We start from the raw sequence: 15,645 nt of genomic DNA on the forward strand, positions 1-15,645 counted from the left end.
AAAAACGATACGCAAATGTTGTTTGTGCTCTGCTTCGTTGGCAGATGCGACCAGTAGATCATCGATGTATGCGAAAACGAAAGGTAGTGTGGGCACACAGACAAGTCGTACCACATCTGGCAGCACTGTTTGTCAGTTATTCTATTATTTCATTCTCTTTATATTCTTCATGGAAATTTACAGTTTCAACTGAATCCTAAGCTTTTAGTTTTAAGAAGCGTCACTTCTTGTATAGACGCCAACAAGTGAAGAAGTCTTTTGAGTTATCTTAATAAATAATCTGTAATTATATATATAAATGTGGTGTTTCATTCGCCACAGTAGATCTCGGGTTACCTCATCGATGAAACGTTGAAAGGTCTGAGCTGCGTTTCGGAGTCCGAAGGTCATAAATGGAAACTCGAAGAGACCAAACGGTGTGATAATAGCCGTTTTGTGAACGTCTTCCTCAGCTACTGGAATTTGATTGAAGGCACGAATTAGGTTGATGGTTGAATAGCAAGATGTACTATGTAAATTTGCGGTAAAATATTCTAAGCTTCGAACTGGGTACCGATCTGGTATGGTACGTTCGTTGAGACGGCGGTAATCGCCGCATGGGCGCCATTCGCCACTCTTTTTGGGCGCCAAATGTAGAGGTGATGACCAAGGGCTATCGGATGGTCTTGCAACACCTAGGTTGATCATTTTTTGAAATTCAGCTTTCGCGCTTTTTAGTCGTTCGGGAGCTAATCGCCGAGCACGACTGCTGACTGGAACGCCAGGTGTTGTCTTGATGTGATGTTGCGTTGTATGTAAAGTTTGTTTGGATTCACCATCGGGACGTGTAATCTTAGGATATTCGGCAAGCAGTTGCCAAAATCCTGATGATTGATTGGGTTGTTGGAGTTTGATCGACTGCATAGTCACGCTTTTAGTTGTACCTGAGGTGCACAGTCGTGTGATTTCGTCGATGAGTCGTTGATTTTTGAGATCGACGAGGATGCCGTAGTGTGAAAGTAAATCGGCGCCAATGATTGGATTGGACACATCTGCCAGTATGAAGCGCCATGTTAGCGCTCTGCGAAGGCCGATGTTCAAAGCGATTGTTACGACACCGTAAGTATTAACGGGTGTTCCGTTAACTGCGATGAGTTGGTAGCCGGTCGCCATCTTCGTGTTAGTTGCTCGTTTGTGAGGGTAGACTGAAACTTCGGAGATTGTGTCCACTGGAAATTGTGTGCATAAGTTGCGGTCCGTGATGGAGACGGTACGATGGTGGGAGAGAGGCGCTTTCCGCCGCTAACGTCTCTCTGGAGCGTTTCCCGCTTGTTGGCAATCCGGTGTACATTTTTGAGCTAGGCTGCCAAGCTTTTTGTGATACCAGCAAGTGTTACTGGTGGACATGGCAGGAGAAACCGATCTGCTTCTGTTGATGCGTTGTGAACGAAAACGTTTTCGTCCAGTAGTTTGATGGGTGTCCAGAAGCTTCCGAAGACATTTCGTGATGTGAACGAGCTGTCGCTCTACTGTAGGCTAAATGGTTGCAGCTCGGCCGTGCGTTGTGCAACCAAACATGCGCGCATTTGGTCGGGGAGATGTGAGAGCCACCTTGCTCTTAATACTTCCTCATCTATGTCTGGAACTAAACTTCGAAGGTGTCGAAGATGTTGGGAGGGCGTTCTGTCGCCGAGGCTCTCACCGTCCAGAAGTTGTATAATTTTCGCTTCTCTCGATTTAGAATAGCAAGCAATTAGTGTAATCTTTAAACGTTGATAGGGCTTGTCGACTGGTGGATTTAAAATGATGTCCTCAGCGTCGGCAGCTATGCGTTATGCGTGTGCCTATCAACGGAATCGTGTGGTGGAATTTGTCCACTTCGCTTGTGACGTTGTGATTGCGAAACTGTGATTCTAATTGCGCGAACCAGAGGGCTGGCCTGTCTTGGTTGAAGCTTGGGACACGTATTGTCGCAGGGCTGGAATTGTTTCCCAGGAACACGGTAGGCGTGGCGTGTCATCGTCGGTAGGCATTTCGGATGATATTGATTTAATAAATATTGGAAATAATGAATTATAGTTAGGAAATGTTGCACTGGTTGTGCAAAACGCTGCCAGGTAATGGTTGAGTGGTGTGACTTTAGCCTCGTGTCATCTTCAGTGGTATGGTCCGCTATTGATAACGGGCCGCTTGCTGTAAAATTCCACCGTTGATCCAAGATGATCGCTGAAGTCCACGTCAGGGTCACCAATTGTGGAGTACTGGTTTATTAATATACGTCTGGGCGACGTGATAACCAAAATCCAACTGACATGCTTAGCTTAGAATTTAATAACTTTATATGCTTATTTAGGTAACGGTGATCGACAAGCATCAGGTGATGCTGCTGTCAATATGTAATGCATTATTATGATAGCTTAATTAATGTATGTAAGAGAGAAAGAAGTACTGTAACTCATAGGATAACAATGTTAAGTAGAATGTAGGATAACTTAACCTTTAGTTGTACTAACATAAATGAACTTAGAATTAACCTATCAATGATGCATGAATTAAATATTTTAAAGATATGTTTAATGTGGGTGTCGCCACATATATGCGAATATGTATGTATGTCTTTTTTGCAATTCTTGCTTTGTTTTTTCTGTTACAATTTTTGATTATTGTATGTGCCTTTGCTTACTTAATTTATGCAATCCTGCTTGTTGTTTTATTAAACATAAGAGGTATGCCGGAAAATATGAGAAGTAAGTAAATTGATTTTTATTTTATTTGTGTTAATATGTGTATTTGAATACACGAAGGTAAGCTAGTACATAGGCATCGAAAAATTTGGTATTTGTATTTATGTATGTATACATACATATGTGTATACATATTATACTGAACAGTTTACGGATTTCTGGTAAATTACACCCAAATACTAGCACCCTTTGGTAACCGCATTAAATCGTTAAATGGAATTTGTTATGGGTTTTATATTCCTATATATACAAACATACAAATGTGCATATAATATATTAAAGGACTTGATACGCTCACTTGGTATTTTGATATGATATGTTTTGCAGGGTATATGTCTATAGATACATATGTATGTTGCACTAATGCTTTCTGCGTTGTGTGTATTTGTTTAACTCTTTGTTTTAATGATCGCGCCCGTTTATTTTGTTTTTCCACTCTCGCAACAAAGTTGCTAAGGAGAGTATTATAGTTTTGTTCACATAACAGTTGTTTGTAAGTCCTAAAACTAAAAGAGTCAGATATAGGGTTGTATATACCAAAGTGATCAGGGTGACGAGTAGAGTTGAAATCCGGATGTCTGTCTGTCCGTCCTTCCGTCCGTGCAAGCTGTAACTTGAGTAAAAATTGAGATATCATGATGAAACTTGGTACACGTATTCCTTGGCTTCATTAGAAGGTTAAGTTCGAAGATGGGCAAAATCGGCCCACTGCCACGCCCACAAAATGGCGGAAACCGAAAACCTATAAAGTGTCATAACTAAGCCATAAATAAAGATATTAAATTGAAATTTGGCACAAAGGATCGCATTAGGGAGGGGCATATTTGGACGCAATTTTTTTGGAAAAGTGGGCGTGGCCCCGCCCCCTACTAAGTTTTTTGTACATATCTCGGAAACTACTATAGCTATGTCAACCACACTTTATGGGGTCGTTTCCTTCAGGCATTTCCATATACAGCTCAAAAATGGAAGAAATCGGATAATAACCACGCCCACCTCCCATACAAAGGTTATGTTGAAAATCACTAAAAGTGTGTTAACCAACTAACAAAAACGTTAGAAACACTAAATTTTTCGAAAGAATTGGCAGAAGGAAGCTGCACTCAGGCTTTTTTTAAAAATTGAAAATGGGCGTGGCGTCGCCTACTTATGAACTAAAAACTACTCAACCGATTTCAATGAAATTCGGTATATAATATTTTCTTAACACCCCGATGACATGTACGAAATATAGGTGAAATCGGTTCACAACCACGCCTTCTTCCAATATAACGCTATTTTGAATTCCATCTGATGCCTTCTCTGTATAATATATACATTAGGAACCAACGATGATAGCGGAATAAAACTTTACACAAATACGGTATTTGAAAAATATGTAAATGACGGATAATGAAATCTCGATTATCACTTTATCATGAGAGAGTATAAAATGTTCGGTGACACCCGAACTTAGCCCTTCCTTACTTGTTATTTTTATTTTATGTTTTGGGTTTCGCGACCGGTTTGTGGTGTAGCTAGGTAAAACGTTTTTATTTTATTGTTTTTGGCAAGAATTTTAAATATGTATCTTCTCTTTTTGTTTTACTGAAATGTTTAAATGTTTGTCATTACAGCTTTGGTTTTTTTTCGTTCCACTGCACTTTTCTTATATTTATACTCTCGCAACAAAGTTGCTAAGCAGAGTATTATAGTTTTGTTCACATAACGGTTGTTTGTAAGTCCTAAAACTAAAAGAGTCAGATATAGGGTTATATATACCAAAGTGACCAGGGTGACGAGTAGAGTTGAAATCCGGATGTCTGTCTGTCCGTCCGTCCGTCTGTCCGTCCGTCTGTCCGTCCGTCTGCCCGTCCGTCCGTGCAAGCTGTAACTTGAGTAAAAATTGAGATATCATGATGAAACTTGGTACACGTATTCCTTGGCTTCATTAGAAGGTTAAGTTCGAAGATGGGCAAAATCGGCCCACTGCCACGCCCACAAAATGGCGGAAACCGAAAACCTATAAAGTGTCATAACTAAGCCATAAATAAAGATATTAAAGTGAAATTTGGCACAAAGGATCGCATTAGGGAGGGGCATATTTGGACGTAATTTTTTTGGAAAAGTGGGCGTGGCCCCGCCCCCTACAAAATTTTTTGTACATATCTCGGAAACTACTATAGCTATGTCAACCAAACTCTACAGAGTCGTTTTCTTCAGGCATTTCCATATACAGTTCAAAAATGGAAGAAATCGGATAATAACCACGCCCACCTCCCATACAAAGGTTATGTTGAAAATCACTAAAAGTGCGTTAACGGACTAACAAAAAACGTCAGAAACACAAAATTTTACGGAAGAAATTGCAGAAGGAAGCTGCATCCAGGCGTTTTTTAAAAATTGAAAATGGGCGTGGTCTCGCCCACTTATGGACCAAAAACCATATCTCAGGAACTACTAGACCGATTTCAATGAAATTCGGTATATAATATTTTCTTAACACCCCGATGACATGTACGAAATATAGGTGAAATCGGTTCACAACCACGCCTTCTTCCAATATAACGCTATTTTGAATTCCATCTGATACCTTTTCTGTATAATACGAGTACATACATTAGGAACCAATGATGATAGCGGAATAAAACTTTACAAAAATACGGTATTTGAAAAATATGTAAATGACGTATAATGAAATCTCGATTATCACTTTATCATGCGAGAGTATAAAATGTTCGGTGACACCCGAACTTAGCCCCTCCTTACTTGTTTTTGTTTGCATACGTACATATGTTTCGTTTTTGTTTCTGTCACTTCACCACTGATATACATACATATGTAAATACATATGTTTTGTTCTTTTTGTTTGGGTCACTACGTTTTATTTTGTTCAGTTCTGCACTTTGTGTCACTGCACTTTCTTGCCGAACTTTCTTTTGTTTTCTGTCACCACAATTCTTCTTCTTCTTAATTGGCGTAGACACCGCTTACGCGATTATAGCCGAGTTAACAACAGCGCGCCCGACGTTTCTTCTTTTCGCTACGTGGCGCCAATTGGATATTCGAAGCGAAGCCAGGTCCTTCTCCACTTGGTCCTTCCAACGGAGTGGAGGTGTTCCTCTTCCTCTGCTTCCCCCGGCGGGTACTGCGTCGAATACTTTCAGAGCTGGAGTGTTTTCGTCCTTCCGGACAACATGACCTAGCCAGCGTAGCCGCTGTCTTTTAATTCGCTGAACTGTGTCGATGTCGTCGTATATCTCGTACGAATGCGGTATTCGCCGTGGCCAACGCGCAAAGGACCATAAATCTTTCGCAGAACTTTTCTCTCGAAAACTCGCAACGTCGACTCATCAGTTGTTGTCATCGTCCAGGCCTCTGCACCATATAGCAGGACGGGAATTATGAGTGACTTATAGAGTTTGGTTTTTGTTCGTCGTCAAGCGTTCGATTTCCAGGCTGACATTGTTGGTGGTGTTTACGCTGGTTCCAAGATTGACGAAATCATCTACAACTTCAAAGTTATGACTGTCAACAGTGACGTGAGTGCCACGTCGCGAGCGCGACGACTGTTTGTTTGACGACAGGAGATATTTCGTCTTGCCCTCGTTCACTGCCAGACCCATTTGTTTTGCTTCCTTGTCCAGTCTGGAGAAATCAGAACTAACGGCGCGGGTGTTAAGGCCGATGATATCAATATCGTCGGCATACGCCAGCAGCTGTGCACTCTTATATAAGATGGTACCTTCTCTATTTAGTTCTGCGGCTCGAACTATTTTCTCCAGAAGCAGGTTGAAAAAGTCGCACGATAGGGAATCGCCTTGTCTGAAACCTCGTTTGGTATCGAACGGCTCGGAGAGAGGTCCTTCCCGATTCTGACGGAGCTTTTGGTGTTGCTCAACGTCAGCTTACACAGCCGTATTAGTTTTGCGGGGATACCAAATTCAGACATCGCGGCATAAAGGCAGCTCCTTTTCGTGCTGTCGAAAGCAGCTTTGAAATCGACGAAGAGGTGGTGTGTGTCAATTCTCCTTTCACGGGTCTTTTTCAAGAGTTGGCGCATGGTGAATATCTGGTCGGTTGTTGATTTTCCAGGTCTGAAGCCACATTGATAAGGTCCAATCAGTTTGTTGACGGTGGGCTTTACTCTTTCACACAATACGCTCGATAGAACCTTATATGCGATGTTGAGGAGGATAATCCCACGGTAGTTGCTGCAGATTGTGGGATCTCCTTTTTTATGGATTGGGCATAGCACACTTAAATTCCAATCGTTGGGCATGCTTTCGTGTGACCATATTTTACAAAGAAGCTGATGCATGCTCCCTATCAGTTCTTCGCCGCCGTGTTTGAATAGCTCGGCTGGCAATCCGTCGGCCCCTGCCGCTTTGTTGTTCTTCAGGCAGGCAATTGCTATTCGAAATTCTTCATGGTCGGGTAATGGAACGTCTGCTCCATCGTCATCGATTGGGGAATCGGGTTCTCCTTCTCCTGGTATTGTGCGTCCACTGCCATTCAGCAGGCCCTCCATAATTTAACTATGCTCTGGGCATCAGTGACTAGATCACCTTTGGGGGTTCTACAAGAGTATGCTCCGGCTGTTCTCTTGCACTTTCCGAAAACCAATAGTTTCGGTTGCAGCTGTACGTAAGGAGCTCGAAATGCCGTCCCACAGTTCCCTTATGCCGAGTGGTTGACGAGTGCTCTCAGAGAGCAGGAGTGCAAGCCGAGTAGAAAATCGTTCGGCTGTCTGTTGTGATTGCAGCTTCTCGACGTCGAACCTTCATTGTGTTTGTTGGCGTGCGTTTTTTGGTGCACAGAGGCGGGTGCGAATCTTAGCTGCAAAGAGATAGTGGTCCGAGTCGATGTTAGGACCTCGGAGCGCACGCACATCTAAAACACTGGAAACGTGTCTTCCGTCTATCACAACATGATCGATCTGGTTGGCAGTTTTTCGATCCGGAGACAGCCAGGTTGCTTGATGTATCTTCTTATGCTGCAATCTAGTACTACAGATAACCATATTTCGGGCCCCGGCGAAGTCGATCAGCCTCAACCCATTTGGGGATGTTTCCTCGTGGAGGCTGAATTTACCGACCGACCGCCAAAGATACCTTCTTTGCCCACCCTGGCGTTAAAGTCGCCAATCACGATTTTGAGATCGTGGCGGGGGCAGCCCTCATAAGTGCGCTCCAAGCACTCATAAAAGGCATCTTTAGTCAAATCGTCCTTCTCTTCCGTCGGGGCGTGGGCGCAAATCAGCGATATGTTGAAGAACCTCGCTTTTATGCGGATTGTGGCTAGACGTTCATTCACCGGAGTGAATGATAGTACTCGCCGACGGAGTCTCTCTCCCACCACGAATCCTACACCAAACATGCGCTCCTTTATATGGCCACTGTAGTAAATGTCACAAGGACCTACTCGTCTCTGTCCTTGTCCAGTCCATCGCATTTCTTGGACGGCGGTGAAGTCAGCCTTTATTTTTACGAGGACATCAACCAGCTGGGCAGCGACACCTTCATAATTAAGGGACCGGACATTCCAGGTGCATGCCCTCAATTCGTAGTCCTTATTTCGTTTGCCATGGTCGTCATCAAAAGGGGAGTCTCTCATTTGAGGCTGATTGCTAATTTTCATTGGTAAGATTTTCTACATGGCGGGTCCCAAACCCAGCGCACAACCCTGCGGAGGGGATGTTTCGCCTTCTCACATTAGCTCGCCTTCGAACGGATGTTCTTAGGCTACCCAGAGGATACCTGGTCAAAGACCGGAAGTAGTGAGCTGCTTGAGCCATGTGTAAAAGAATCGTTTCTGGCCACTCCCAAGTGAATGGCGATCAGAGAACTTTCCTCACTTGCGTGAACTTCTACATATGACTCCATCCTCCAACAATTTATTTTTAATTTATTTAAATATAAAATGCCTTATAAAAATCCGAAGGTGCCTTTCGGTAAGGCTCGAAAGACCATGTTTACTTTGCTTCCCAAATTTGCACACAAAGGTGTTAGTCACTTTAACAATTATGTAATAAAAAATGAACACAGTTTAAAATTTAGAATTATTTAATAAAATTTAATGTGTTCACAATCATTATTATTGTTATTAAATTCTTATAAAAAATTATAAATTATATGTATGTAGACGACGAATGTATGTAGGTGCCCGGAGCGGGGTGGATGTAAGTAGCACACCGGACCGATGAGGGATCGCAGTAGGGATTTACGTAGCGCCGCGTATGATCGAAAAAAACCTTTATAAAAAGAACGAAGGTAGCTGACGAATGTTGATAGCGAATATGTATACGAATTGATCTGTCGAATTGTTTAGGACGAATTGTGCCTGCTTTCCCGCTGCCCATCCTTTTTGTTGAGTGGGTTAGCGTACAGATGTGTTGAGTTGTGCTGTAGTGTCATTAGCTGTGGTGAATTGCGATGTAGCATAGGGATGCGCCAGTTTTACCGAGTAGAGGGGGTGGATGCTTAACTCATTTAAACAAATATATTTATATAGTAATTTAATATCCCGTTTATAAATTGAAGAATTCAAACTAAGCTTTTCTCCACATCAGACACTTTGAAACAGATTGAATATCAGCTGCCTGTTCCCGCCCGCATTGCCAAAACACTTGGTTTTTAAGCGAAAATATGAAATAAGCTAAATGCGTTTTATTTGTTCCTGATTTAGATATTAGCTTATGATGGTCAAATAAAACACGGCTAATATCAATACACAGTATAAAACAAAGTCGCTTTTTCTGTCCCTATGTCCCTTTGTATGCTAATTTTGATGCGGTTTTTTTAATAGATATAATGATTGAAGACGAAGGTTTATATGAAAAATAACATCCATTAAACAGTGGAGAAATACTGTTATTTTTGAGGTCTGTAATGTGATGTCGTAAATAATTACATTTTTTCCGCTTAAATTGAAAACGCAGGCTGAACCCTACTAGATTTATCAAAATAATGTGATAAGTATTGTAGACATTGAAAAGATCTACAGAAACTTCGCGATGGTAGTTGTCTATCTTTTACGGATATTCCATAATAACATTTTTTTTGTCATTTACTTTTTACGAAAAATAACGGCTAATTTTCGAAGCGATAGTATTAATTAGTATTAATACGTATTCAATTCAATACCTTAAATACATTGTTGATTTAATATAGATTACCGCATATGATTTAAATGAATATTTTCGAAGATATCACAGATTTAAAAATTGCGAGACGTAGCGTTTGCGGCGGTACACAGCGGCCGAGGTGGCGGGAGCGTGCCTATAAACAGCGCGTCGGAAGCCGCGGTACTCCCTATAACGCTTTGAATTTAACAGCGATCGGACGCGTTTATTATCGGAGCTATATAACGTGGAATATTTAAACGGAAACGATGAAGTATAGAATTGCTAAATATTTGGATTAGTTAATACAACTACAACCAAATACGCAGTGCAGTGGACTATAACTGGCTCAGTAATAAGTCGATGAATGCCAGCCGAATTTTTCGTCTTTACACGCTTGAGATGTCGATTGGACTCCAAAGTGAAATGATGGAACCATGTTAAAGAGTACTCAAACACTCCTCAGAACCAGCAATTCGCTAGTTTTTATAAGATTATGAACTTGCGAGGCACCCACTTTGCACAGAGCTTTCGCATCTTTGGGGCGTCCGTCTCATTTCCCCTCTTTTCAACTTAGCAACTCTATTTTCATTGGTTGATTTCCCTGGTGCAGAGCCCAAATTTTTTTTACCCAAAACGCAATGCTTTATTAACACACAAAATGCTTTATTATCCATTTTTTTGTAGCTAATAGTAGTATTATCTATGCATCAGCAACAGTAAAGCGTGAACAGGTCCTCTAGTTTAATATATGTAAAATAAATGGTTAGAAACGAATTATTGAAGTATTAGTTAATGCAAAAGTTAAAAATATAAGTGAAAAATTTATTGAAATTCAGCGAAACACTAGTTAAACTTGTGAACTTTAAACGGAAATATCTCAAAGACCATAAGTCAGCGGCAACTATATATGAAAAATCTCAAGCGTTTTTGAGATGCGAAAAAATATAACTGGGAATGCGCGAATAATTAAAAGCCTAATTGCCTGTCACGAGAAAAAGATTCCGACAAATGAAAAAGACACGTCCGTTCGATTTCACGGTTTAATTACAATGCCTCATTTATTCCGTTCTTGGAATTAGTTAGCCTAAATCTTAAAAACTAACGGCTTAAGCTAGTGGTAATGTAAATACAAGGGGTAAGTAATTATCTTTCGTTAAATATTGTAATAGAATTAAGGTAAGTAATAAAAGAAGGTAATATAAATGTATTATTAAGGTAAGTATGCTATTTTGTACAATTCATTATTTATAAGTTCAATTTCATAAGTTCTAATAATAATTTTATATTTCATTTTTCTAATTTAGATTTAGATTTACAAAGGATGTCGCTTGGCGCAACACCGGCCACCTTGACAGGATCAGATTCCTTCAATTTCCAGTGGAAGCAAGGCCAGCTTGTGGATAGGACGCTTAATTGTGCCCGCCTTAGTCGCCACGTCTGCGACTCGCACCTGACGGTATTGCCCTTCGACGGTTGCAACGACGCGCCCTAGTACCCACTGCTGCGGTGGTGTGTTGTCTTCGTGTACGAGGACGAGGTCGCCGGGCTGCAGATTCCGTTTCGGGTGTAACCATTTGGTGCGCTCCTGAAGACCCGTCAGGTATGTTTTGGACCACTGTCGCCAAAACTGTTGCTTGAGACAGCAAACAAGTTGCCATCTCTCGCAGCAATGAATTGGGTCCATTGCTACCTGTGCTGGTGGGAGTGATCGCACGGAGCACCCTATTAAGAGATGTGCTGGAGTTAACGGTTCGCCGTTGTTGGGATCCTGGTTCAGAGGTGTTAGGGGTCGAGAATTGAGGATTGCTTCGACTTCGGCCAACAGTGTTGATAGCTCCTCTGCTGTAAGGAGCACGTTGCCGATTGCGCGAACGATAAGATGTTTGGCGGACTTCACCGCGGCCTCCCATAATCCGCCGAAGTGCGGCGCCCGCGGTGGTATAAAGGTGAAGCTGAACCCTTCGTCTGCGGCGAATCCCTTCAGTTCCGTTGACTGGGCCAGAAACGCCTCTTTCAGCTTGCGATCGGCGCCGACGAAGTTGGTTGCGTTGTCGCTGAATATCTTCTGGGGCATTCCTCGGCGACCAATGAACCTTTTCAGGGCGAAAATAAATGAATTAGAACATATGTCCGAAACTAATTCTAAATGAACTGCTTTGGAAGTAAAGCAAACGAAAACTGCAATATATGTTTTTACGGGTGGTCGACCGCGTATTTTTAAAGTTGTGTATATCGGACCACAAAAATCTACGCTACATATAAGAAAGGGCCGTAGTGCTCGAAGTCTTTCGACTGGCAATTTCCCATTATTTGGTTTTGCAACTTCGGCTTGTAATGAAAAACAATGTATACAGTTTCTTACGGTTCTACTGCAAGCTTCTCGGGCATTAATTAGCCATATGCGTTCTCGAAGAAGCGCAACCAACGCTTTAGCCCCAGCGTGGTGATTTCTGAATATGCAGGAACCGTAAATACGTTATAACGAAGTGCGAACTTTTATTTAATAAAAGCGGAAATTTGGCATCGTATGGGAGAGGTGCATTTAATAGGCGACCTCCTACTCGGATTAATTTGAATGACAGCGACATTTCCGAGTACTCATGCAAAAACGGGTTGAGTTTTTGCAAGTTTGCGGGTAGGGTGGTACCTTTATGCAATTTTTGAATAACATCCGAAAATTCTGAATGTTGGACCACCTGTGCAATTTTTAGAAAGCTCAAGTTTAGCTCTGCTGAAGTCAGATCTTGGCCCCTGGAGGATTTTGGGGGTCGTCTTATCCATCGTAATATGTATGCCACCACACGAAGCAATTTTTTATGAGAAGAGAATTTTTCAATAAGGTCCAATATTGAATTTTTCTCAGCAGTCGAAATGAATGTAAATGTATTTTTCTTCTTCTCTAATGCTTCGTCTTCTGGTGAGAGCTGGAAGTGGTTATTAATTGGCCATAATGCAGTGTCTTCTAGGAGGAACTGTGGACCGCCAAACCATATCGAGTTATTCAATTCGTCCACGTTACAACCCCGAGACACTTGATCCGCAGGCTTTTGTTTCGTTGGCACATGTCGCCCATGTACTTTGTCAGTCAACTCTTGGATTTCGGACACTCTGTTTGCGTCAAAGGTTTGTAGTGAGGATAGATGTGTTTTAATCCAATATAAAACGATTTCAGAGTCTGTCCAAAATGTAATATTTTCGAAATGTCGACTCAACATAGGCGCTACTCTTGACCATAATTTCGAAAGAAGATGTGCTGCCGAGAGCTCAAGACGCGGAAGAGATTTTGTCTTCAGTGGAGCCACTCTAGACTTTGCAGTAAGCAGCATGGCATTTAATACCACTAGCAGATTGGCTTCGTATGTATATGCAGCATCCGTACGCCCTTATTGAGGCGTCGGAGAAGCCATGTATTTGGCAGATGGCACTCGACTCAACGTTTACGTAACGAGGAATGCTTATCGATGAGAGCTGCATTAGGTTGGCTTTAAAGTTCTGCCAGCTAGTGTCAAGGCGCAATGGAATCGACTCATCCCAATCTAGTTTTTGGATCCAAAGCTCTTGCAATAAGATTTTTGCTTTGGTAACTAGTGGGGCTAGTAATCCAAGAGGATCAAAAAGGCGAGCAGAAACTGACAATATATTTCTTTTAGTGGCTCGCAGATCATTAAAATTGTCATCTAAAACAAAGCGAAACAAATCCTCTTTCGGCAACCAATGGATTCCTAACGTTTTAGTGGAACTTTTGTCATTGAAGCTTAATGACTTTTCAGTGCAATCACTGTCGAAAAAATTAGGGTGGTTCGAAAACCATTTCGTTAAGGTGAATCCGCCCGAGTTTAATATTTTAATTACCTCACTTCTCAAAAGATCTAGAGACTCAAAATTTTCGGACCCTGTTAATAAATCATCAACATAAAAGTCTCTTTTGATGGCCAATGAACCGAGTGGATATTTCATTGTATTGGCATCACTGAGCATTTGCAAACACCGTGTTGCGAGAAATGGAGCAGGCGCAGTGCCGTATGTTACGGTGTTAAGACGAAAAATTTGAATTTGCTCAGAAGGATGCTCTCTCCACACAATAAGTTGACAATTTCTGTCTTCTTCATGCATAATTATTTGACGGTACATTTTAGTAATGTCCGCTGTTAGTGCATACTGTATGTAAGCGAAAACGAAGAAGAGTTGAGTATAACTCTTCTTGGATGGTTGGACCTACCATCAAAAGTTCATTCAACGCTATTTGAGTTGAAGATCGACTCGAGGCATCAAATACAACACGTAATTTGGTTGTTGCTCTCGGGCCTTAAAACGCATTGATGCGGAATGAAGTAGTGTGGCTCACTCGGGATCTTATTGTTCGTTGGGCTCATGTGACCCAATGCTCTATATTCATTCATAAAGTCCAGATACATTTTACGAAGTTCTGGATCTTTTAATGTCCTTCTCTCCAGGGCCTGAAACCGCCGTACTGCGGTTTCATAGGAGTGACCGAGTAACTTACGGTAAGCATTAAAAGGCATTCTTACTTGAAGCCGTCCTGAAGGCAATACTTGAGTTGTATTTACGAAAAAATTTTCACACCCTTGTTGCTTTTGTGTGAATTTAATGCCATTTGAATCTGAAAGTATTTCTTCAAGAGCACAAAATTTTTGGACTACTGAATCTACTGACGTACTACTACTACTACTACTTCTTCAGCTTAGCATAATGTGCTATGTAATCTCGGAGGAGAACTTATATTACTGGCGTATTTGCCAGATACAATCCATCCTAAAAGGGTTTTCTGAAAAGTTGGTTGGTTGGGGCCATTTTTAATTTGGCCAACAGCTAAAAGCTCGAAAAATGTTTCGGCACCCAATAGGATTTCCACTTTTTTAGATTTGTGGAATTCTGGATCCGCCAATTCAATATTGTGAAAAATTTTCCAGCCACTAACATTGATGTTATGGTCTGGATGATTTGCCGAAATGCATTGCATTACCCAGAATTCCGCCGAAAATTCAAAATTATTTAACCCACTTTTGTATTGGAATTGCCAATTCCAATTACGCTTAATGTTTTGTGCGGGCGTCGAATCCGCAACTTTTGTGCCAAGTCCTCAGTCATAAAGTTGACCTGGGAGCCTGAGTCCAGCAAAGCTCTCGCAGGCAGGTAATCTCCACAGCTGGTCCTCATTACTGCTGTTGCCAACATGACCCGATCCGGCATACTGGCTGTATGCATGGCATGTGTGGTTGATGGTTGCGGACGAGGTGCAGCGGGGAAGGACACTGGATACTGGTGCAACAGCGAGTGATGAGATCGATTGCATATGCGGCAACGATCCGCTCTGCATTTGGAAACGGTATGTCCCTTACGCAAGCAATTTATGCATAAGGGTACCGATTCGACGAACTCGAACCTCTGCTGCACAGGAAGAGCCTTAAAAGTAGGGCAGGCAGTTAAATGGTGATCCCTCGATTTGCACTGTTGGCAAAGAGGCTGCCTCGTATTTGCTGCAACTAGCGCCGATTTGGTCCTATCCATTTGTTGTTGCTTCCCATGACTCGTACTGCCTGTTGGTATGGGCTTCGTCCTTGAGTGTGATGCCCCTTCCGCTGATAGTTGCTGGTATCTTCGATTTAGAGTGGCTTCACAGTCCTTCCACAGTGGCAGTTTGTCATAGTCCAGCGCTTCTTCCCATTTGGATCGGGTGACAGGGTCAACCTTTGTCATTACTAAATGTATGATTATTGCGTTCGTTATTTGTTTTTCATCGCCCAGCGATAGCAATGAATCATATACCGCTGACACTTCGTCTATCATTGAACGCAA

The sequence above is a fragment of the Bactrocera tryoni genome, unplaced genomic scaffold (genome assembly GCF_016617805.1).
Source record: "Bactrocera tryoni isolate S06 unplaced genomic scaffold, CSIRO_BtryS06_freeze2 scaffold_943, whole genome shotgun sequence".
In the NCBI taxonomy this organism is placed as follows: Eukaryota; Metazoa; Arthropoda; class Insecta; order Diptera; family Tephritidae; genus Bactrocera; species Bactrocera tryoni.